Source organism: Puma concolor, chromosome B3 (genome assembly GCF_028749965.1).
Source record: "Puma concolor isolate L17-30 chromosome B3, mPumCon1.1.hap2, whole genome shotgun sequence".
In the NCBI taxonomy this organism is placed as follows: domain Eukaryota; kingdom Metazoa; phylum Chordata; class Mammalia; order Carnivora; family Felidae; genus Puma; species Puma concolor.
The window spans coordinates 57,070,071-57,093,883 of NC_141672.1; the positions used below are offsets into that span (position 1 = coordinate 57,070,071).

At 32.7% G+C, this 23,813-nt stretch overlaps 1 long non-coding RNA gene across 1 annotated transcript in view; it reads right to left on the reverse strand.

Annotated features, from left to right (window-relative positions):
• Positions 1–20,161: 20,161 nt before the first annotated feature.
• The window catches only part of LOC147579988 (uncharacterized), a 154,370-nt gene continuing 150,718 nt past the window's right edge, over positions 20,162–23,813 (reverse strand). Inside the window, exon 5 of the long non-coding RNA XR_015252397.1 lies at positions 20,162–23,432. This is a non-coding gene — a long non-coding RNA (uncharacterized LOC147579988). The remainder of the gene's footprint in view (positions 23,433–23,813) is intronic.

The following is a 23,813-nucleotide window of genomic DNA, read 5'->3' on the forward strand; positions in this document are numbered from 1 at the left end:
AACTTAGGATGATAATTTCAAAACATAGGCTGGATGGTCCTTATCATGATATGTCACCTATTTATCCCCTTTAACTAGATACCAACTATTGTAACATAAGTAGTGTGTGTTTGCACTAGGCTTTCTTTGGTCAATTTAGTTTAGCTAATCAGTAAAGAGGATTGAACATTTTTCTTTTCAATCCTGAGCTTTAATGGTCAGGTACAAAATTTGCCTTCTCATTGGTGAAACTGTGTTAACAGATAATAAGAAAACCAAACATAAAAGTAATAATAAAACAAAGATGAAGGTAACATTATGTATGATTAAATGACTTGGTCAAAATATTTTTTTAGATCCATTGAGATCTCCTCTGATGTTTTGTATTCTTGATGTTTGGTACTGATCATTTTTAAAAGGGATTTAAAAAGGAAGCAGATTACATATAGTGAAATGCTAATGTATTGATATTATTTATATATTCTTTTGAATAAGCAAATATAAATTAGAATGTAAACTGCATAATTCACAGTCTGTAATTCTTCAGCATCACCTCATTTTCTCTTTGAAACTGTCTTATTATCAAACACTCTAGCCAATAGAAAAAGTGAACAGATGGTAATTTAGTGCTTTAAGAATGTATTTAATTTAGTTTAGTATGACTTACAAGTTAGGTGTTTTTAAATACATTGTCTTCCCGATTCTCATTACATAGTTAGGTTAATGGGGCTGAAATGATGGTTAATTTGATCTTGGTCCAGTGAATCATAATAACAAAATTTAAGTTTTTAATAACTTTTTGAATAAGTGAATTGGATTGTTTTACTTAAGGAAACCTGAATATTATATACAAAACCTATTATTTCTATGAATATTCTTAAAAAAATAAGAAATAAATTCATTTAAATAATTATTGAGTGTTACAACCTACTAGGTCATCACTGTTCAAAGTGGTAGAGATTTGACTGGTATAAAAGACACAATTCATCCTTTCATGATACCTCTCTTCCTTTGAGAAAAAGATCAGTGAATCATCGTATAAGACAGAGAATTAAAAAATAATATTTTCTAATCATTAAACTATATTCATTTAATTTCTTACCAAATGATATTGTAATCTAAAGACTTTTGAGTGTGAGCACCTGGGTGGCTCAGTTGGTTAAGTGTCCAGCTTCAGCTCAGGTCATGATCTCATGGTTTGTGAGTTTGAGCCCTGAATTGGGCAGTGTGCTGACAGCTCAGAGCCTGGAGCCTGCTTCAGATTCTGTGTCTCCCTCTCTCTCTGCCCCTCACCTGCCCATGCTCTCTCTCTCTCAAAAATAAGCATTAAAAATTTAATTAAAAAAAGACTTTTGAGTGCCATATTAATTCTCTGAGAAAAACTCTGGAATAGACACTGGAGAAGTACAGAGAGGTAACATTTAAGTTAGTTGAAATAGAGTTTAGCAACATCTTATAGTTTGTTTTCCAGCTTCATTGACAAATAAAAGTTACATATGTTTAGAGTGTACAATGTGTTGATATATATATCATATACATCAATATATATCAATATATATATATAATACATATAGTTATACACACACATATATACTGTGAAATGATTATCACAATCCCATTAATTAACTACCATGTTCGTTACCTCATATAATTAACTTTTGTTTGTGTGTGTTGTAAGAACATTTAAGATCTACTCTTTTAATATTTTAAAGTATACAATATAGTATTATAAACTATAGTCATGTATCATACTATATATTAGATCCCCAGAACATATCCATCTTATAACTGAAAGTTTGTACCCTTTAACCAATATGCCCCTTCCCCCACCCCCTATCCCCTTGTAACTAGTGTTCTATTCTCTGATTCTATCAGTGTGACTTTTTTCAATTCATCTTGCAAGTGATATAACACAGTATTCAATATTTTTTCTTTGTTGCTATTCCTTAAAGAAGAAATTTTTGGGATTTATGAGTTTGCCCATAAATTTTAGTACTCATTATATAAAAATAAGGAAAGAGTTAAAATAACAACATATTTTACTAAAACTTATGATTCTAACCTGAATAATGTATTTACATTTTCTTACAAAATATATGTTGAGTACCTTCTGTATCATATCCTATGTTAATAGCCTGAGTTATAGATTTGAACATGACAGTCATTCTACCTTCCCTTATAGAGCTTAATTAAATGAGGTAAAAGAGAACATTATAGAAATTACATCTTGTACAAATTAGAAAGGGGAGAGACCTATAAGTATATATAACATAGGAAATTAATTTTATATCTAGAAAACAGTTAAATTCTTTAATGAAAAGTAACATTTTAGTAAAGATGAAAATGACGACCGGGGAAGGAGAAAATTAAATGCAGCATAGGGGAAGAATGATTTGGTCAGAAGAATCTAGAGGAAGAAAGAGGTAAGAGATAATATGTAAGAAAGAAGAACACAGCACATAAACATGAAGTAAGTGATGTAAGAAAAGTCAAATTATACTACCTTGTAGGCATTCCCTAAAGTGGGCTTAATTAAACAGAGTCAAATGGGGTTTTCAAGCTAATAAATTACTTAGATTTTTATTTGATGAAACTCACAGAATTATGGAGAACACAAGTAATAATATTAGAAGGGAGTGTATTTGAGGCTCTAGCATGATTCTGGGCATTGGTGCTGGCAGAGGAGGTAAAAGGCACTAAGACAACACTGTTGGGTTTAGTAATTGATTTTGAATAGACCATAAGGAGAGGAAGGGTCAAGGAAAACTCACACGTTTTTGACTTGAGCAACCAGATGGTGATTTGTTTCATAGAGATTTCTGAAGAATGAGATTTGTTAGTTGAAGTAAATAACTATGCATTGGAAATTCTAAACAGCGGGTACTGAGAGACACTGAATGCAATGCTACCCAAATAAGTGGACACAGAGTTCAGTAGAAAGCTTTCCATATGAGGTATGAAAATGACTCATTAGATCATATATGGTGCTTTATGTCATAAAACTGGTTGAGGAATCAAAAGGAGAGAATATAACAAAAAGATCAGAGGCCCAGAATAAAGATCAACATTTAAGAGTTGATTTACTATATGAGAATGTATGAGGACGGAAATTTTTTCTTCTTCCCTTTTAGGCCTAGGTTGGTATTCAGTAACAAATGACACATTAGTAAAAGAAAAGCATACAAGTTTAAATTTTACGGGACACTGAAGCCCTCATAAGGAAATGAAGACCCCAAAAAGTGGCAAACTTGGAATGCTTTTATATGATGTTGAACAAAGAGAAGCAATTGTGGAAAAGTAACTAAAATAGTGGGGAGGCTGAATAAAGATGAAAACTATTCTAACAAGCCCTGTTTATATAGAATTTTCTCATGCTTACCATCCTATCCTTGATAAAAAGAATCTTTCTTTTCTTTTTGTATAGGGTGGACATTTTCACATGGGATTTTTATCTCCTTTTTCAGGAAGAAAATGTAGAGATCAGAATACCCTTCTGACTAATTCAGTAGTTTGCAGAAATGGTCAATTTTGTTATATAATATTGAGATGTCAAGATGTCAATGTCAAAAACATTTCTTTGCTAAATGTGGGACAACATTTTGTGTATAATATAGACAGAAGTCAAGATGGAGTGGTTTAAAAATAAATTGAGGAAATAAAAATGGAAATCTAAAGAATTCTATAAAATTAAGCCATGAAGAGGAGAAAAGAGAAAGAAGGAGACAGAGTATAACATGGGACAATGTAAGGCAGATCAATTGGGTTATATTCTGCATCATAGGTTGATATGTCTAATGTTTATATCAAGCTCCACTAAACGTAACATCTTAAGGGAATTTCTTTAATTTCCGTGAATTTTATTTACTTAATGATTTGTTCAAGAACACATAGTTATTAAGTGGAAGAGTTGGCACATGAACATCTCTTCCTTTATTTAATTGTGTGTGTGTGTGTGTGTGTGTGTGTGTGTGTGTGTGTGTGTGTAGGCTCCATGGTCAGTGTGGGGCTTGAACTAACAACCTGAGATTAAGAGTAGCATGCTCTGCTGACAGAGCCAGCCAGGTGCCCTGTGAGTTTAATTTTCATTTTATATAAATGTTGTTAAGAATGGTGCTTACTTAAAAGATACTTGAGAAATTGGTAAGATAGGAAACAAGAATATTTTCTACTGGAGGTAAGGGCAGACCTTGGGCTGAGGGAAAAAAAGCAGAAAAAAATATGCTATCAGGCAGGCCTGACCTAGTGAAGCCCTAACACAGGGAATGTTATGCATTTTCTTTAAGAGGGAAAGCGGACATTGCAGCACCTGGGTGGCTCAGTCAGTTCAGCATCTGACTCATGATTTCAGTTCAGGTCATGATTTGGTGATCATGTCCTGCATTAGATTGAGCCCTTCATTGGACTTTCTGCATCTCTCTCTTCTTGTCTCTCTGTCCTTCCTTGCTTGTTCACATACATATACACACACACTTTCTCTTTCTCTCTCAAAAAAAAAAAAAAATAAATAAATAAATAAATAAATAAATAAAGAGAGAAAGGGAGCAGACACCAAGTGGAAACTGAAGGTGGGAAAATTGGTCTGGAAATCATTAGTTGTAAAACTTTTAGTGTTTATTGTTTGTAAAAAAATGAACTATGAAAACTGGGCATGATTTTTTTGAAGGGCATTATTTAAAAAAATGCATTATTCATTATAAAAAGCTAATAAGCTTCCTTGGGGAGACAGAGTATATAGGTTATTTTCAATATGTTGTTATTGGTGGTAGTTACATGGATCAAACCAGTATAAAACAGATGGCATCCCCATTATAAACAAACTCTTCATATTTAAACATGTATCTCTGTTCAAATTCCAATTGTGATACTAAACTTCTTTTCTAGGAACTATATTTACTAAATGCATGCAAGCATGAGTCATGGTTCTCCAGAGAAACAGAACCAACAGAATATGTGTGTATGTATGTGTGTGTGTGGTATATATATGTGTGTGTGTGCATATATATATATGTGTATATACATATATATGTATATACATATACACATATATATGTATATATATATATATATGTGTGTGTCTCTGTGCTTCACTTTATACACATACATATATCCATATGTTTATACACATATCCATACATATCCATACATATGTTTATACACATACATATATCCATATATATATATCCATATATATATATACACACACACACACACACACACATACGTATGCCTACACATATGTGCACACACACATATACACAGAGAGACAAAGAGAAAGACTTATCTTTTGGAGTTTGCTCACATGATTTTGGAGACAGAAGTTCAACCTGCAGACCAGAGGCCCAGGATAGAGTTGCAGTTTGAATTCAAGTGCAATATGCTGTCAGGATACCTTCTTGTTCAAGGCAGGCCAGGCTATGTTCTTTTAAGGCCTTTAGCTGATTGGATGAAACTAACCTACATGATGGACGTAATCTGCTTTACTCAATGTTCACTGATTTAAATTTAATTTCATATAAAAAACACCTTTGGGGCATCTGGGTGAGTTGGTTAAGCATCTGACTCTTGATTTCAGCTGAACTCATAATGTCATGCTTTGTGAGTTTGAGCCCTGCATTGGGCTCCATGCTGCATGGAGCCTGCTTGGGATTCTCTCTCCCCCAGTCTCTCTTTCCTCCCCCGCCAGTTGCATTTGCGAGTGTGCATCCTCCCTCCCTCTCTCTCTCTCAAAATAAATAAACTTAAAAAAAACCTTCATAGAACACCTGGCATGTTTGAACGCATATCTGGGCACCATGGCCCAGCCACGTTGACACATAAAATTAAGCATCATAGTAAATTATATGTCTTTGCAAATTTTTTGTTTGTTTAAGAGTTACCAAATACTGCTTTAGACGTTGTGTTATAATAGGGAGCCCTCTACACTATTGGTGGGAATGCAAACCGTGCAACCACTGTGGAAAACAAAATGGAGTTTTCTCAAAAATTTAAAAACAGAACTACCCTATAACACAGTAATTGCACTACTAGGTATTTATCCAAAGGATGCAAAAATACTGATTTGAAGGGATACATGCACCCTGATGATTATGCCCTATTACCAACAACAGCCAAATTATGGGAAAAGTCCAAATGTCCATCAACTGATGAATGATAAAGAAGAAGTGATATATATGTATATATATGCACACAGATACATACAATTGAATATTACTCAGTAATTTTAAAATATTACTTGCCATTTGCAATGACATGAATGGAGCTAGAGTGTTATGCTAAGTGGAATAAGTCAGTCAGAGAAAGACAAATACCATATGATTTTACTCAGATGTGGAATTTAAGAAACAAAACAGATGAACATAGGAGAAGGGGGAAAAAAGAGAGGGAGGCAAACAGTAAGAGACTCAACTACAGAGAACAGAGGGTTTTGATGGAAGGGAGGTGGGGGGGATGGGCTAAATGGGTGATGGGCATTAAGGAGGGCACTTGTGTTGAGCACTGGATGTTATATGTAAGTGATGAATCACTAAATTCTACTCCTGAAACCAGTATTACACCATATGTTAACTAGAATTTAAATGAGAAATTTGAAAAAATGTAAATAAATTGTAAAGAAGAAGTTATGATAGAAAAGAAAAATAAGGGATTTTAGTAGTTACCTTATTTGTTTAATGTCATCTCTTTTGCTACCATAGGGATTACCACATCTGAAATTATTGATACGATGCCTCTGTTTTTTAAAAAGGAAAACTATTTACTTTTCCCCTTTGACAATTGTGGTGTTTTCTGCAGAAAGCCCTTGGATTATCTACTCTACATATGATAAATGCATGAAAAAGCCATCCACAATATAAGTTTTCAGTGATATAACCATGCTAACATAAAAAAAGTAATTTATTGAATGTGAACTACTTTAGTATTTACAGAGATGCATAACAACTATTTTCATTATTTAAGTGAAAAATTAGAATAGCAATTTAATCTTAAGTATGCTCTCCAAACTGTAAACCCAGCAAGCAGTGCTCTAGAAGTTGGCACAGTTAGATTTCAATAGTGATTATCTAGGGGGTAGAATTATGGGTGATTATTGTTTTATACTTATGCATTCTGAATTTTTTAAAAAAGAAAAAATATATGCAATATTTATTTTTAAACAAGCATTTTTTTTTCTAATGCTATCTCATTGAAGAAAAATCCCTCCCTTTCAAAACTACTTAATTAGTAAACATTACCATCTATCAACTCCAGTTGAGTAAAGCTATTTTTTATCTTTCTAGGCCCAGCTAGTCATTATTATAAATTGAAACAGGCTCTTATTCTTAATGCAAGATAAGGAACTTAATGTAATCATTGTAATTAATTTAGCTGCACTTAGGAAAGTAACTGAAAATATATGAAATGAGACTATTAAGTACAGATAGTGTTAATGTCTTACAACATCTGCCAATTAAGTATTCTGTATTGATTAAGACTTTTATGGGATTAGGTATGTATTCCTTGCATAGCTAGTTGCAAGCTATTTGCCATCATCTACACATTTAGGGTCAAGTATTGCAGCTGTGATGCAATTGATTTCTTCATGACTTCAGCAAAATAGCATGAAATAGTTCGATAAACACATAGAAGCTTCTTCAGTAGTGTATTCCAAGCTATAGCTGTGCCAAGTTGGATCTGAATTTATATACGAGATTCTAGGTTGGCTTCTTTTGCACTATAGAATGGAAGCTTAATAGGGGTATAAAATCGGTGTGTTGATAAGTAAGCATTTGTTAAAATTAGAAATTCCAATAAAATGAACTCTAGAGGTAATAGATAAACTGTTTGCAGTATCAACATGGAAAGGTGACTATGACTTAATTTTTGGAGATACTCCTTTTCAGACAACAACAGTATAAATAATTATTGTACCATAATTTATGTTATGTATTATAATGAATGGGATGTATATTTTAAACTGACATGATGGTCTTTGGAAAAATTCAGACAATGAAAAATGAGTAACATAATTTGGTAAAGTTTCTGTATTAATTCTGCTTCAAAAGAGGTTAAGAAGCATTTCAAGTCTATGATAGCAGATATTTGAGGGGAAGTGGAAAAGAATATCTCTATGGTGTAAAATATATTCAAAGATAAATCTATTATCTACTAAAATAAACAATATTTCACAGAGATAATACCCTATGCCTTGATTTACAGGGTTTGGTAACTATTTTGTAGCATATTCAGTCTACTAAGAAGTAAAAACTGTTGTGTGGACTCCGTCATTCTGAATGAACTCTACTTTATTCACATAAAGTGATCATAATCAAATAGTAGTCTGTTCATTTAAGGAAAACATACTTCTTCTTGTCCTGTGTAAATTGATACCTACCAATTTATTTATTTTCTGTAAACAAACTATCTGTATCAATGTCAAGTAATAAAGCTTGGATGTTACACCTTACTCCATCTGAGCTCATGGTTAAATCCCAGATAGTTGAAATATAGGACACCCACTCAAAACACTTCAAAACCCCATGTATATAATTATAGAAAACATTTTCTTTTGTACAGTTTGTCATATACGACAGAGGACAATGTAGACTCTATGAAAAGTTCTTTTGATAATGGGCCCCAGGCATGGGATGCAGTGTCCTATTACTTATAGTGTAATAATGAAATTAAACTGTACGTTCACCCGTGCTCTATAAACTTGGGACCAAGGTGATATGGATGGGTAGTATTTTGTAGATTTTGGTGCCATGGCTAGGCCAACGCAATGATTTTTAAGAAATATGATCCAGTAGATTAATCCACTTGGATGTTTTAAATTTTCAAGTGTATTTCTTATGATATTGGGGAATAAAGTGTTGGCAACAATGGTGGTAGAAGGCTAGTCATAGAGCCTTTGACTTTGCAAGTCCTCCAAGAGATAAAGGAAAAATTCTGACATTTTATATTTGATTTGTTCTCCTGAATTCTTATAAGAGTCTTCCTGGAATGGTTTATATAGAGAGTTTGTCAAAGGCTGTGGTATCAAAATTAAAATTGTAATATACTTCAATTCTTAGATGAATTATATCATGGTTGGGTGTGCTCATGTGCATGTGTGTATACATGTAGATATGTGTGTATTCACATAATCTAATGGTGTATACTGTTGCCGGGTATTAAATTGTTCAAATCTTGACTAACAGATATTTTCCAAACCTGTCTATTATCTAATTATTATTTTTATTTATCTGGCACCTAAGTTACATTATAATATAAGGCCACATTCAAATTATCACAGATAATAATCTTGATAACAGGTTAATTAAGAGAAAGAAAGTTGATAGTGTGCTTACTAGTTTGCTATGAACACTGCATTCACTTTTATTTTATATTTAAACTTTTTAGTACTGTTACTAGTAATAATAGTAAACAGTGATAGATATTTAACATAGAACTAAAAAACTGAGGAGTTAAAAGGTACATAATACTTTACATCAAGTGTTAAATAATATAAATATCTCATAGTGTTTTCACCAGTATAATACACATGTGTGTGCATACACATACACATGCACACACACAATCACACACACATACTCACCTTTCCATATAACTCAGGTAAACTAGAGGGGAAAACCATGATGTATTAATTAGAGCTTTCCAGGGAAACAGAACCAATAAGAAATTAGATAGATAGATAATAGATAAGGGCATAGACATAGATACAGTTATAGCAAGAGAGAAAGAAAAAAAAAAAAAGATTTATGTTAAGGAAATGGCTCACGAGACTGTAGAATCTAACAAGTCCAAAATCTGCAGGGCAGGCAAGCAGACTAGGGAAGAGATGATGTTGCACTTTTGAGTCCAAAGAAGTCTGAAGGCAGAACTCATCTTCCTTCCGTGACCACATACTTTTCTCCTAAAATCGAAGAAAGATTAGATGAGATTTATCCACATTATGGAGGGTAATCTGTTTTGCTCAACATCTTTTTAATGACATACTAATCACATGTAAAAATATACATTCACAGAGAGATTAAAAAAACAGTATCATAGTATAGCCAAGTTTACACATAAAAATAATGATTATAACATATATAATATTTGCTACCGCTGTACTATTTTACTTGTAGAGTTTTGTATGCACAAAGATTTTTTATAAGTGATCAATGTCTGCAGCTACTCCTGAAGATTTTGCCTATTTCTTCTGGTGTTCCCCAGGACCGCCCAAAGCAAATTTGATGTAATCCAACAACACATATTTTAGGTTAGATCATCTTCAACATAATTAGTAAATTTGATAAAATAAATTTAGTCACATTCATGCATTGTAACAAAGATAACATATTTTTCTATAAAATAATACATATTCTTCATATTAATATTCTTGTGTTGAATAAATATTATTTCATAAGTAAATTTTAATTTGTTAATATTATTTTAACTTCTGAAAGTACCAGTCTTTCTTTAGCTACTACTCTATTTTTAAATATTTGGTGTCTCCATTTTTTGCTATTTTATTTAAGGCTATAATAAAATCTATATATGTTCACATTAGCCTTGGCATTATGAAATAAGTTTATATTTCCTTTATGCAATTAACTCACTGCCCCAAACTAATAATTTTCCTTTTTCTTATGTTTTAAATAAAAGTCCTATAGCATTTATTTTAATGATCTTCCATATTCCCCTTTTTTTCTTATAAATTTTTATAAAGACTGTCACTGCTTCTAGTTCTGAATTTAACAAGAATCTGCACAGTTGATTGTAGCTATATTGTGATATTATTATAAATTAATTATCCATAGGCTAAATCAATTATTTTGCCAAACCTAGTGCTATGTATGAACTGAATTTAATACTCTCTCCTCAAAATTCATATGTTGAAGCCCTACTCGCCATGAATTGGAATTATGATCTTTAAAGAAGCAAGGTCAGAAGGCTGGAAACTTGATCTGAGAGAACTAGTGAGAAGGTAGCCATCTGAAAGCCAGGAAGAGGAGTCTTACCAGAAACTGATCCCTGTTGTAATTTTGATCTTGTATTTTCCAGACTCTAGAAATATGAAAAAGTAAATTTCTTTAAACAATTTTTTTTGATGTTTATTTATTTTTGAGAGAGAGAGAAAAAGAGAGAGAGACAGAGTGTGAGCCGGGGAGGAGGAGACAGAATCCAAAGCAGGCTCTAGGCTCTGAACTGTCAGCACAGAGCCCAATGTGGGCCTCAAAGTCACGAACTGACCTGAGCCAAAGTCAGACCCTCAACCAACTGAGCCACCCAGGCACTCCATGAAAAAGTAAATGTCTTTTGTGTAAGTCACCTAGTCTATGGTATTTTGTTATGGAAAGTCCAAGGAAATTAATACACGTGCATAAAGTTTAAATGAAAAAATTTATAGTTCTCCCTAACAAAAGATTTTAAAGTTTCAGAATAACTGGTTCAGAATTATATTAATACATAATTCCATACTATAGAAATTTTCATTGTCCTTCTTAGTAAAAAAAAAAAAAAAATCCCAAGAATATATAAAATAAACATTCATTTAGGTAACTTTGTTAATTCATATGTAAATAATACACCACACATTTCCATATATATATATATATATATATATATATATATTATAAAATGTAACAGCTTTCATGAATCAGCATAAGGCTATTCTTTTGAGATTTTTATCAATTATTTGTAACTGGAACAATAATACGCTGATAATGACGGATCGATTAGAAGTGAGGGAATTATAATTTTCTCTTTTTAGTATATAAGTTTATATATATTATATATATTATATACATATATATGTAATATAGATACATTGTGGGGTGTTTTTATATATGTACATCTGCATAAGTATCTAGAATTTAATTTTCATTGCTCTTATGTTTTAATCTTTCATAATGTACCAAATTATTGGGGCTCCTGGGTAGATCAGTCGGTTGAGCAGTCAACTTTGGCTCAGGTCATGATATCATGACTCATGGGTTCAAGCCCCACATTGGGCTTGCTGCTGTCAGCGTGCAGCCTACTTGAGATCCTCTTCCCCTTCCCTGCTCATTCTCTCTCAAAAATAAACTTAAAAAAATAAAAAAAGAAAGATTCTCTCTCTCTTTCCCCCTACATCTCTCCCCCCTCGCATGCTTTCTCTAAAATAAAATTAAGAAAAATAGTGTACCAAATTATTTATAATACTTAATATGTTATTACTTAAAGTATGAGTACTGTCATTTCTCTGAAATTTAAATGCCTTTTGTTGTGCTTAATCTTCCAGAATAATGCTTGAAGCATTTATCTATTTTATTATAGTAAAGAGTCTTACTATTGGAATCAGTACAGACTCATATTAAGAATGTATGCTCAGTTTCAGTGTAAAATCCAGTTTAAATTTCTTCTTGTATGTGAAATCCAAATCTGTCAGTAACTGTGTGGCAACCAAAAACATTTCTTAAACCCTGGGCACCTCAAATTTCTCATTGTCAAAATGGATATTACAATATTGTAGGTTATTATAAGAATCATGTAAATAAATGCAGTTGAAATGCTAATATTTGTATGTATTATACATTTAAGGACTTGATAGACATCCATCGTTATTCTTAACAGTAAAAGTAGTATTAACCGAGAAGTTAGAATGTATCAGAAGACGGAATTTTGAGGGTGGACACAATTCATTTATCCCAATCTTAGGAGCAAAGCACTAAGTGTTTTCCATTAAGTATGATGTTAGCATTAGGGTTTTCTTTTTTTTCTTTTTTTAAATTTTTCTTAATGTCTTTGTATTTATTTTTTGAAGGAGAGAGAGAGAGACAGAGCATGAGCGAGGGAGCAGCAGAGAGAGAGGGAGACAAAGAATTCAAAGCAGGCTCCAGGCTCTCTTCTGTCAGCACAGAGCCCGACTCTGGGCTCAAATCCACCAACCTTGAGATCATGACCTGAGCCAAAGTCAGATGCTCAACTGACTGAGTGCCCCAGCATTAAGGTTTTCATAGATCATTTATCAGATTGAGAAATTTGCTTTCTATTTAGTCTTATTTTGCTGAGAATTTTTACATAAATGAATGTCTTTTTTCTTGATCAAGTGATATGATCATGTGGTTTTTCGGCTTTAAACACTAATTTATTTTAATTCAGATTATCTTCAAATTGACCTTGTAATTTCTTCTTTGATTTAGGTGTTATTTACAAGCATGCGGCTTATTAATTTCATCTTCCAGATACTATCGTTGCTATTGACATCTACGTTAGTTCTTTTTTGAAAATGACGCTTTGTATACTTTCAATCTTTTTTAATGTTTATTTTTGAGAGAAAGTGATTGGAGGAGGGGCAGAGAGAGAGAGATTGGGAGTCAGAGAATCCCTAGCAGGCTCTGAGCTGACAGAAGAGAGCCTGTTGTGGGGGTTTGAACTCACAAACCATGAGATCATGACTTGAGCCAAAGTTGGACACTTTGCCAACTGAGCCACCCAGGCGCTCCCTGTATACTTTCAATCTTTACAGACTTAATGAGACTTGTTTTATGGCTCACCACAAGGACTATTCTTGTGTATGTTTTTTATGCTCTTCAAAATAATAGGTACTGTTTTTCAGAAAATTTTATTCTGAAAGTATGCTGGATTACTTTACCAATATCAATTAGCCTAAGCTTATGGTAGTATTAATTTGCTTTATAATTTTAGATAGCAGAATGTTGAAATTTCCAACTGAAATAGATTTTCCTATTCATTCAGTTCTATCATACATTTTGAAACTCTATTATTAGCTACATACATATATCTTTTTGTTCATTTGATTCTGTATTATGGGGAGATATTCTTTTCAGTGATAATATTCTTTGATCTGAAGTCTACTTTGATAATACACAGTCCACCCAAGTTGGCTTTTTTTTAAAGAAGTTTCACTATACACACACACACACACACACACACACACACACACATATTCCATTACTTAGTTTTTATTTATCTATGTCTATATATTATAAAGGGTTTTTGTAGATAGCCAAAAAAGGATCTTTCTTAAATCTGCTAATCTCTGCTTTTTCTTTTTTATTAGACCATTTAATTTAGTGTTATTATCACTATGGTTCTATTTATGTGTAACACATTTCTATATATTTTCTATTTTCCTCATTTGTTCTTTTACCCACCTTTTGTGCCTCTTTTATATTATTTATTGTAATTCCACATCATCATATACATATATATGCATGCATATATGTTACGTGTGTTTGCCCAGAAATATCATAACACTTTGAGAATAGAATGGCTGTGCATGCAAACTTAAACTATGCAGATACCACCCATAAGAAGCCTTGCACAGTGCCCACTGGACCAAGATCAGAATGGAGTAAGATGAAACCTCCTACATCAAAGAACATGATCAAAACCCATTTCTGCTGTGGCTAAGCATAATTCATTAAACCCTCAAGAAACATTACAGAATCATTAAATCACTTGACAAAAAGGCAAGGCCAACCGTGGAAGGAGAATAATTAGATTTTTCTGGTCCTTCCTCCACATGGCATTAGAAATACACAACTGGATCTCTTTGGACAACCCTTGAATCTACCCCTACTTCAATTCCCCAGACTTACGTTAAATCTGATAAAAAACCAAACCACATGATCTACCGGACCCTGGCATAATCTGTCTCTAATTTACTTCACCAGATTATCCTGAATAAAGTTCCCTCCGACTTTTTTATACCAGATGCTAGGCCTTCTTTCAAGACAGAGTATGCTCATGCTTCATCCCCGACAGTAATTATATAGGCTTGTTCCTCTGCCTGAGATCCTCTCGCTTCCCTACCTTCACCTCATTATTTCCTACATATATTTAAATGAATTCTCTGATATTAACTCTTCATAAACTAGGTAAAACTTCTCATTACATTGCTCTTATATTCCTATTTATAGCAATCTTTTACAATTGTAGTTTCATATTAATTTGTATGATTACTTGAGTTACATCTTTTTCTTTAGTAAACTATAAGCTGCAGGAGGGAACTTCTTCTCTACTTTAAGCCCATGTTCACTATAGTACCTCAAGCAACCAAAGTAATCCTTGGAGAACTGTTAGTATTCAGAACTTATCTGTCCAACAGTAAAATTAACACATTTGTAGGAAATTTAAGGTGGAAGAAGGACTTCAGGATGAGAGATCAAATATGTTTTTTCTAACAGATCAAGTAAATAAATATTTGAAAAAGATACATGAAAATATTTATACTCCCAAAACATTTAGTATGTATAGGAGGTTAGTTATTTAGTACAAAATATTTAGTATGTGTAAGAGGTATTTCATGTGTCCTGCTACATATGTATATGTGCATAGACATGTGTGTTGTATGTATATATGACATAGGTATTCTTTAGCTAATGATTAACAACAAAGGTATTCTTAAACTAATAATTTACCACAGAACACATTTTAAAATTCTTTGTAATAATATATTTCTGCCTCAAATATTAATGTTGAGATTTTTTTATAAATATTCCAGAATTGTGCAGTAGCACTTGAACTGAGGGGACCTAATTGTAATTATGGCCAAGATTCTGGCGTTGAGAAAGTTTAGATAAAATGAACACCGCTCACATATAATGAGTACTTTAAAACTTCAATTCCCATACATACCATTTAATATAATGTTAAAATTGTCTTTTCTTTGATAGTATAAATCTTTGTCATCACATGGTTGCTTCCCATTTCCCTCATAACTGCGTTGAGAAAAATAGAAAATTTTGTCACAAAATTCTCCATGTTGAAACTCCAGTGGCATTATTACCATTCTCTAGCTTCTGACTTACATTTTGTTCCGTATTTGTTTTTCTTGGAATAAAGTTTTCTGTTTTGTTTTTGCTTTTTAAATCATCTCTTAGGAGCACATGGGTGGCTCAGTTGGTTAAGCATCCGACTTTTGATTTCGTCTCAGGTCATGATCCCACAGGTGGTAGGATCGAGTCCCTACTTGGACCGTGCTCTGATAGCGCAGAGGCTGCTAGGGATTCTCTCCCTCTCTCTCTTCCCCTCCCCTACTTGTGTGTGCTCTCTCTCTAAATCAATGAACCTTTAAAAATATCATAAAGAGAATCAAGTTATTCCTAGTTCTTTCATTTAATGTTTATTTATTATTGAGAGACAGAGAGAGACAGACTGTGAGCAGGGGAGGGGCAGAGAGAGAGGGAGACCCAGAATCCGAAGCAGGCTTCAGGCTCTGAGCTGTCTGCACAGAGCCCAACATAGGGCTCGAACTAACAAATTGAGAGATGACAACCTGAGCTGAAGACGGATGCTTAACCAACTGAGCCACCCTGGTGTCCCCCTAGTGCTTTCATTTAAATTGATCTCTAGCCTTTTTTCTTTCTAGTTCTAAATCACACATAACTAAATTAGCTTTCCATTGCCACTATAACAAGTCAACATCTTGTAACACCACTCATTTATTATACAGTTTATCTATGTCAGATGTCTGGCGCAGTGTGACTGGATTCTCAAGGAATGAACCATGGTTGAGGCTCTCATCTGGCCCTCAGGTCCTCTTTCAAGTTCACTGGCAGAATTCAGCCACTTATAGTTGTAGGACTGAGAATACTCATTTCTTTAACCAAATTCCCTTCTCATATCAAGTCAATAAGGATGTACTGAATTGTTTTTATGCTTTAAATTTCTCTGACTTCCTCTTCTACTCTCTGCTTTTAAAGGATCATGTGATTACCTTGGGCCCACCAGATAATCCAAGATGGCTTCCCTATTTTAAGATCAACTGATTAGTAACTTTATTTTTATGTGTAATATTTCTTCTACTATGTAGCATAATATATTCATGAAGTACCAGAAAGTGGCAGAAATGATGAGAGCCAAAATTCTTCCTACTATATTTCCAATTATATTTGTTTCCTTGAGTTATACAGATATCTATATACTCCTTAATTAAGAAATAATATTCCCTTGTTTATGTCATCCCAACCCCATTTCTGTTCTTAGAGTTGTTCATTATATACCTATAATCACCAAAGGTAAAGGTAAGTCCATTTGCTAAGTGAATAGAGAAGATGCTTCCTTGTGCTGTATATAGTTTGGTCTCTAATAGTCAAGTATTACATTCTTGACTGAACATGTATTACATTCTTGACTGCCCTGAGTATTAATTTATTACATGATTAGAAATTATGTAATTAATGCCTACTAAATGACAGGAACACTGACAAGAGCTGAGATAAACAGGACATATTTAGAAATATCTTACTTATAAATTACAAAGTTAAAATTCCTACAAATTTGTGAAAATCTTTTGTGTATTATACAAAATGAAAGTAAAACAGTGTCATTTCATCATGCTTTATCTAACATCTATCCATGAATATTTTGTTTACCTTTTACTAAAACTTTAAACTGGAAAGATATTTTAAGATGAAAATAATTGAAGACAATATTTACAATATATTTTGTTTGCTGTTCTGAAATAGATGTTCATAGACAAAATATAAAAGCTTAATCTATAATTATGAATTTATACACTTATTATGACATTCTTTTTGGAAGGAAAAGAAAAAATGTAAATATATTTAGATATTTCAAAATTTGATTTATAAATTCAAATATTCCAATATTTCATATTTAATTGTATGGTTTTCTCTATTTTATACTTGAATTTTCTCAAAAAGTAAATAAATTAAGCTTAAATTGAAAGATAGATGAGGACATTTCCTACAAGAAATAATTGTCCTGCCCTGAAGAAAACTCCACAAATCAAATACATACAAATTTTTCACAAAACAGTATTACAGAGGGGAGAAAATGTAAGTATTTGTTCTGTGCTCACTAATGAAGAGTTTCATTCTTTTGCTCTTTTCCTCAATAAACTTTAATATATTCCCATGGATTAAATTGCCAAACTAAAATCCAGATAATTGCATTAAGTATTAAATAAATTAGAATAAGTATTGGCTAATTATTTTATCTGTTTAAGATGAATTACATCGTTTCCAAGGAATGTCATAATACTTGTATATGCAGTACATTATTGGAATAATACATTAAATCTATTAAAATCTATAAACAACACTTTTTAGAAAAGGTGATTTTTTAAAATTTTTACCATGATCCATGGTAAATAAAGACATGCATGTTTTATTGTAAGCCTTTATGCATACATTTATTTGTGCCATAACAGTTGTAAGTACATAAATTAGTCTTACTTGGCTGTTTATGTGTTTATTATCTTTCTTGCCAACTAAGCAAGATTTATAAAACTACCTTTTATTATTCACTGCCACGATTCCTAGGAATTATATGATAAAGGTATATTTGCTACGTGACTAAATGAGATAATAGTTATTAAGTATTTAGTTCTATGAACTAGTTTAGTAAATACCTTGATAGTTTACTATAAAGAGCAAAGAGATTTGACTAAGAGCTGATAAACGTACAATTGAAATCTCATATACAACCCTATATGAGAAGTATAATCATATGCTTTTTTCTGGTTTCAAAAATACTTTAAATGGCCAAAATACTCTTGTAATTCTTATCTTAAATGTCTTTTAACATTACTATTAATACTATAATGCAGCAGTTGTTTCATGTTAAAGCCTTCAATGTATACTTTCTAAACATTTGTAACATGTTTTAATGGATATTACCATATCTTTGCCTGGATCTACACTGTCTGTTTAAAAGGAAGAATTTCAAAGTAAGCCTGTAAGTTCTAGACTAGTGACAACTTCAGAAATACTATTTTCACAGTGTAAAACATATGAAGTAGCTCTAGGTTATTTAGCAGATATAGCTTATAGTTCATAAAATTTATTTTTTCACCCCCAGGCTTCCTAAATTCTAGCCAGTGCTGAATCTAATAAAAATAAATATCAAGGGAATATTTCTTTGAAATTTCAATGTATTTTTCTCTATGTGGGGGAAAAAGATTAAACATCAAGTGTTTTCAGTCAGAATATTAATTTTGGGATATCCATATCACTTGGTTAGATAATAGAAATGAAAATGACTTCATTTTCTCAACTTGTTCTCAGCTTATTTAAGTTTCCTATTTCCCAAGCTTCAGCAAACTCTCATACCAGAAATGCTATGGAAATAATAGTGATTTAAGCAGATCATGATATATTGGCTTCTATACAACCCATAGTCATCTGAGTGGTTAAAGCTGACAACCACAGCCAGAGTCTAACCATCGAAGAGTGTTTGCCTCTTTACAGCAAGACAATTCCACTAAATCATATAAATATAATAATGCAGTTTTAATGGAAGGTGAAATTGGTACAAAATTTGAACTGCCACTATTATTTACTATCCTTCTCTATCTTAAAAATAATCCCTTCTGGCAAACCATGTGTAGTATGCAGTAAGAACACTTATTTACAGGAATCCTTATATATTTACATGCCTCTTCATTTTTTTTATACACAATGACTTGAGAATTTAAGAAGAATAAAAAAAGTTAAAGAAAAGCAAACTTGTAAATGCTCTTACTAAAATGACACCCAATAATTTTGTATTTTCTGACATCAAAGAAAATTTATTAAAAATGTCACTTCAAGAAATATATTAAGAAGGAAAGTAAGGAAACAGAGTGTGATGTAGAGTAAGTACAGCTGCCTATAACTAAACTATTTGGAGTCTGCGGATGTACCTCTGAACTAAAATAATGTGGGAGTTTAGGCTACAAACATAAACTTTATAAGTCTCAGTTACATTTGTACATAAGAGTGTTTTAAGAAATAGCACATAATTTTTAAAAATCATGTTATTTTTAATCCCATTAAGGCATTCTCAGTAATATTAAAAGCAAAAAATGAAGAAGAGAGGACTTTTAAATTTTATAGTAATTATTTTGATCATTCAAATTTGTAAGTCACTATAGAGTTCGAAGTATCCTAAGAGATAAAACCATGAATCTTGTAGTGTTACTAAAAAAGGAACACAGAAAAAAAAAAAAAATTAAAAAAAAATTAAAAAAAAAAAAAAAAAAGGGGCGCCTGGGTGGCGCAGTCGGTTAAGCGTCCGACTTCAGCCAGGTCACGATCTCGCAGTCCGTGAGTTCGAGCCCCGCGTCAGGCCCTGGGCTGATGGCTCGGAGCCTGGAGCCTGTTTCCGATTCTGTGTCTCCCTCTCTCTCTGCCCCTCCCCCGTTCATGCTCTGTCTCTCTCTGTCCCAAAAATAAATAAAAAACGTTGAAAAAAAAATTTAAAAAAAAAAGGAACACAGGATGACATTGAGTAAAAAAATATAACAGTGATTCACGTTAAGAACTTATTATATTCTAAGCATTGTGCTAAGGACAATGAGTAGATGACAGATAATAGGTAGAAAACATTTCCTTATGTGATGGATGTTACAACCCTGTTGTACCAATAATCCAACCATGGTGAAACTTTTAAACATCTTAAGAATAAATGACTCAAAGAGGCTAATTTAGTTGTTTGTTGTTGTTCTTTTATCAATATATATATAATCTATGTTTTAGTTTATTTGTACCACTGTTATTTGCCTAGATTCCCCTAGTTATGCCAGTGGTTGCCTCTATGACTTTCCTTTTCCTAAAATTCCAGTTCTGATGAGTAAAGTCCATTAACATTTACTTGGGACTAAGATTCATTATGCTGTTTTGGTACTTTAGCTTTGAGAAGTGAATTTATTTTCCCTTATTTTAAGAGTAATGATTACCTTCAATTATTCCTAAAATTCCAAACTGAGGTTATCTGTGAGTAACATAAATATATAACAGTGCCTTAAACAGTATAGAAGTTTATTTTGATATTTTTTTTTATCATTGAAATCAACCTGGAGGCAAGCCATCCAAGGTTAACATGGTGACTCTACTTCAGAATATTCTCAAGAAACAACAGATAATCACTCCAGCAATCCTAAAACATAGTTCTAAACTAGATGATCTAAGATGTTGCATCAATTTTAGAGGTAGCAAAATGGAGGGACAAGAAGAAAGGAAAAATATCTCTTGAGGTAAGTAACTGATATGTCACCTTGGCTTACATAACATTGGACAGAATTTAGGTACATGCTTACTCTTACCTACAAGGAGTTTTGAAAAATATGATTAGTTATATAGTACGGGAGGTCATATATCTTGCTAAGAGTACTTGATAAGAAAAGTGGGTATTATCTCTGCCGTATCTCATAACGTACCTAAGATAGGGACTTTTAAAAAGGGAAGAAGGTCAGGAGATTTTAAAACTTATTTACTCTGCCATTATTTAGTGCAGACGTTGGGAAGATTTTTTTACATGCTGAGAATTCCATAGTTTTCACTGGTAGGAATGCAAAAATGGTACAGCCACCTTGAAAAGTAGTTTGATCACAACAGCAGACTGCATTAGACACCTCCTCTGAGAGCCCAAAGGTACCTATAGATTTTCACGAACAGAAGGAAAATAGCTTCATTAGAAGCTATTTCATGCAGTGCATATCTCATGAATTTTCTGAAACAAAGGTAATTACTACTAAGTAAGAGATGCTCAGATGTTATATCAGAAAGCAAAATTTGAGATAAAAGAAAACATAACAAGAACAATTATATGGCATGGCAGACCTTTCCACAAGTACAATAGCAGGATGATATTCTTGCCTTTGAATTTGTGAAAATGCTGTTAAAACAAATGTGATTCACAGGGATTCTTCTGTATCTTGATCTGTAGATCTACAAATATTTCCAAGGAAATGAGAAGGATATCACAATCATTGATTCTGTTTTTGTAGCATTTTAAGCAATATAATGGACTAAATTTATAATTTTCAGAGCAAGAAATTGATTTGTGTATCCAGTAATCTGTGTTTATAACCTAGGCAGTATCAGCAAAACTGTCAACAGTCTTAGGCAGGATGGATGAGATAAAAATCATCTTGTGATGAATGAAAGAATTTTTATATGTGTGTCTCTATGGAAAGCACTATCAAAGACTGAATCTTAGTAAGCAAGGAGCTAAAGCAGCAACCTGTTTACCTCTCCAGATGATGCTTTGAGTCCAAATATAACCTTGAAAAGGCCACTTTAAGAAACAGAATCATGTTATCATTTGAGGTCCAAAAGCCAAATAATAGTCCTATCGCAACCTCTGCCAGCTTTACTAACATAAAGAAAGCAGAAAACGCAGAAAGTTCTACTTAGGTCCAGTGGTGGAAGATCACTGAATGAGAAATTCATGGTATCACTATCATTTTCTTTTCAGTCCATTTCATCTCAAAATGATTATGTAAGTGGAGTGAAAACTCAATTTTGTTAGAGTGTATGTGTGGGCTAGAAAGGAATTAGATATATTATTCCAATTTCTTGAGCAATGAACCATTCTAGCCTAATCCAGAATGAAAAGACTTTTCCACAATAAATTCCAAGAGGATAGGTTCTATGCTGGCTTTAGTTAACATTCCATATCCAGTGATTAGTATTGTGCTGGAACACAGCAGGCAATGATTATTGAGTGAAATGATACATGAATAAGATGATAACAGACAGCATCAAATTGTTAGGTCTATGTTGGACTTTAAAGCACTACAGTGCCCTTGGCATCAAATGTGCTAGTAATGGGAAGAAATAGTGATGTAGAAAGTCAGGTAGGATGAGAGATGTATAGCATAGCAATCAATAAATACAGTTTCAAAAACTAAGAAAAACAGTTTGTGGACTCAAGGAGGTGATTACAAGCTAGGTCTACCCCAAGAATAAAATAGTTAAAAAATGAGTCATCCTTATTATAACAGTTTTGATATATAACAGGTATCATCATAAACTTCAAACATTTCAAGTGTACACTTATATGATAGTTTTTAATAACTTTGAGTGGTATAACCATCATCACAAATCACTTTTAGAGCATTTCCTTCTCTGCAATAAATTTTCTCATGCCAATTTACAGCTAATCCCCACTCGTGCCCCCCAGCTCCATGCCATCATTAATCTACTTTTAATCTCAAAAAATTTGCCTTTTCTGGGTATTTTATGTAAATGTGATAATAGAATATGTAGTTTCTTATGTCTGGTTTCTTTCACTTAGCAAAATGTTTTTGAGCATGTGTCTATAGGTAATGAGCATTTAATCTGTACCTTTTTTGCAGCTGAACAGTGTTCCATTGTGTGGCTGTAAAATATCTTGTCAATGTGGCATACAAACACAAAGACACAAACACACACAGATATAGTTAGTTTTCATTATTTATAGTAGTTTTATTCTATAAAGTCTCCATGAACATAAAATTTAGGAATGCTGAACCACTATTCCTAGGGGGGAAATATAATCTTAGACCCTAAAAAGAACTCTTCCTAATAGATTCTATTTTCTTTATTTTATAAAGAGAAAGCAAGGTTCAGAAATGTTAAGTGACTTGCCTGAGACTACTCCACTAACAGGTGCCGAAGTTATGATTCAGAACTCTTCGAATGGTCCCAGAGACAGAGATTTTTGTGCCACATTTCACTGCTGCCTGTCATCTCTATTCTCTGGTCATCTGCAGGAGTCTGAAACAAGATGGCCAAGTGTCATCACCTTATGTGACTTTACGTGGGAATTTTCATAGCCAGCAACTTTAATTGTTTGCTTCTTTGCTAAATGACATTTTTATATACAGATGTACATATATAATTCATATACAGTCAATCCTCATTATTCATGGATTCCATATTTGAGAATTGACTACTTGCTATAATTTATTGGTAAGCCTCAAATCAATCCTTGAGACACTGTTGTAGTCACTAGTACACATGCTCAGAACTGAAAAATGTGAGTACCCAGAAATGCACATGGCTGCACTCTACCTTCTTGTTTCAGCTCTCATATTGACAAGAAGTGTCATTTCCAGTGTCTATTTGGTGTCACTTTATCACACATTTGTACCTTTT